Below are 3,366 nucleotides of genomic sequence, written 5' to 3' on the forward strand. Positions count from 1 at the left end.
CAATATGTCTGCCCAGAGCTATTAAGAGAGATCTCTAAATAGAGAGAGATCTCTGAATAGCTCTGGGTCTGTCTGGCCTTGTGGAAGACTTCGGTCATGTGTAATGAGCTTATTACGTGCCTGCGAGTGCCACAGATACCAGATTTTGTCAGAGCATTTGGTTTATGGATTGCTGTGATGATGTAAAGAGAAGTGGGGAATATTTGACAATCATTCTAAAATAATTAGCTGTTTTTTCTAGTTTACTGTGCCTACCTAGGAGCTAAGCATTTAGACTACTCCGTCATTTCTGACCAATCAGGGCATAATTTCTGTGATTGAGTCGGGGAATCAATCTGGCCTGTCAATCACCTGTGATAAAATTCTTCTTCTCAATGGCGAGAAGTGTCGACGAAAATTACTTAACCGGCGTCTGGTTTTGAACAAAACCAGTTGAATTGGTAAAAATTTATACAATTATAATAATCATGGGTATTAACGAGTCAATAATGGTGAGATGATGGAGTGATCTCCAAACATGATATATGTGAAAACAAATAATGGATTAGGGAGTTTAAAACAAGTCAAAAAATATTAGCTAAACAATAAGAAATGTTAGGAAAAAAAACGAGATAGAAAAACGTTGAGAGGACAGTTAACTGTCAATTCTGTTCTCTTTTTTCCTCATCTAGGTGAATCCAGACCTGAAATGCGCCCCTCCTTGAAGACCGACCCTTCCAGCCCACCTAGCCCGATCAACAACACCACCTCAAATCCAGGCTTCCCTGTGGTAAGCACAGATGTGTCGTCAGGGTCAACAACGGGAACTTGCAAACGAGACGATCCTCATACTGCAATGACACAACAAAATGTTGTCATTCTGATGTCTATTGGGCCAGTGGAGGTATAGCGTATATCTATATCAGTTTATATACGACCCTTGTCACGAACTGGCAGGTGTTATGAGCGAGAGTTATGTTGGCACAACCTTCATACAATCATTCTTATTCCCAAACAGGAGAGGGACAGGTTCTCTTTCCTCCCCTCTCGAAGGAGGAGCTCTGGTCTCTCTTTGATTACCATGAATATCTAGATAGTATTGGAGTCCCTCGCGGGATCCCTTCTGAATTAAAGGCCGTAATCAGGCTCGGCTGACTCAAACGCAGCAATACCCAGAGCTACATCCTGAGATGGCCAAAGGGAGTAGTGGCATCCCTACTTGCAGCTGTGCCCTCAAGGACTTCCCTGCCCAGCACTGTGATGTGCACGTTTGTTCAGGGTGGTCAGGGCACACTACAGGGCCTCTCTGCAGAGTCTACTTTTATCTTACAATGTTTTCTCCCTTCATTACAATAAACTCTTTAAGTTTATTGCATGAGTTGCATTGTCATTACAGTAAATGTAAATGTAAATTCAATGTAAATGTATGCTGTTTGTGTTGTGCCATTTCTTTATCTTGAATTAATGAAATATTCAGACATTAAATTATATATATAGTGTAATAATCAAATGAACATTTTAGACATGGGCAAATAACTATTTCAACATCATTAAATTGAGTTTCAGGGATTATTCAATGGCGTGTCTATGTTTCAATGGACAATGCAAACACTGACGACCAGTGGTAACCCTTGTCAACCAACGTTTCCTAAGAGAGAGAAGAGTGGAGTGTATATGTTACTATGTCGGAACATGTTTGCTGCCCGCATAAAGAACTTTGAAGGATGAACACAGAACTCTTCAATCTCCTCTTCGTCCCCACTCCACTAACACACAGAACACATGGATGGAATTTTCAAACACACACACACACGCACACACGCACACACACACACACACACACACACACACAAAAGCGCAGAGTGCGTGTGTGTGTGTGTGTGTGTGTGTGTGTGTGTGTGTGTGTGTGTGTGTGTGTGTGTGTGTGTGTGTGTGTGTGTGTGTGTGTGTGTGTGTGTGTGTGTGTGTGTGTGTCTGTGTGTGTGCATGTTCGCTTGTGCATGGCAACCCAGACCATGTTAAAGGCTCAAAGTTTTTTTCAGGATGGATTTAATAAATACCCGGGTGGTAAAAGACAACAGTCCCTGGATGTGGTGAAGTAGAAGGAGAATAAGAGATGACTGGAGCCCTGAAACCGAAATGACTCACCAAAGCTTGTGCACTGTGCCAATGAGCAATGTGCTCTGTGCGCGCCGTCCAATTACGCCTCCCCCTCCGTCAAACACTCTCCTTCTGTAAGTGTAACGCTGTGTTGTTAATCGCCTTCCCCTAAAGGCCGTCGTATTTACCTCCGTGCGGCCTGCCCTCTGCACAGACCAGCCAACACTGCTCTGCTCATGAGGATATTAAGAGCTGGAGTTTACGCCTTGGATTCAAAGAAATGCTGGATGATATCATCTATAGATTGCTAGGCCAATATCCATCTCAATATGGCTAAGTATGGGAAGAATATTTGAATACTGTAATACAGAAGGCTACTCTTTTCCCTCTCTTTTCACAGAACCGGATGTGCCAAAGGTGTACTTACTTATTTATATCTAGAAACACTGTATTACACAAAGGACACAGGAAGGGCAACTCATTCGTCAGAAACCGCAGAGTAAAATATAACAGGAAATGTTTTGTGTGTTGGATTCATGTTTGTGTCAGTTTATTTGTTTATTTATATTTCCCAGGAGAAACGCCTTTACATGATTAACAAAGGGGAGAAGTACATGTGCTTATTGATTACATTTGTATTTGACAATTAACATCTTCACATTTTTAACATCATATATTTTATGTATTTCTGGCCAAATTGTGTGGGGGTGTGTGTGTGTGTGTGCGCGTGTGTGTGTGTGTGTGTGTGTGTGTGTGTGTGTGTGTGTGTGTGTGTGTGTGTGTGTGTGTGTGTGTGTGTGTGTGTGTGTGTGTGTGTGTGTGTGTGTGTGTGTGTGTGTGTGTGTGTGTGTGTGTGTGTGTGATGTGCGTGCACTGCATGGCCTTGGGCTGTTACCAGGGATGGATGAGCTGTGGCCAAACCAACATAAAGCCCAGCCTTGGTGATTCTGCCATTCAAGGGTGCGACGACAGGCCGTCCCGTAACCGGGGACACATGACCCATGGCTGCCTCACTCGTCTGGAGGAGCACATCCATGTTGAGCCTACAGCCGTGTTTTATTTTAATCAAAGAATCAAGTTTATCCTCAAGCACCTCAGACAAAGGTGAGACGAAGGTAAGGCGTGCTGCTTTGAAATAAATAGACGGTAGTAGAAGGCTAGAAGGCTGTGTAGTCACAGTAGTAGTAGTAGCAGTGAAAATAGTGGTAGTAGTGGTAGTAGAAGAAGTAGTGCTAATTGTGCTGGTAGTAGTAGTAATAGTAGTAGTAGTAGTAGCACTGGGGGTAG

This window comes from Gadus chalcogrammus, chromosome 11 (genome assembly GCF_026213295.1).
Source record: "Gadus chalcogrammus isolate NIFS_2021 chromosome 11, NIFS_Gcha_1.0, whole genome shotgun sequence".
NCBI lineage: Eukaryota > Metazoa > Chordata > Actinopteri > Gadiformes > Gadidae > Gadus > Gadus chalcogrammus.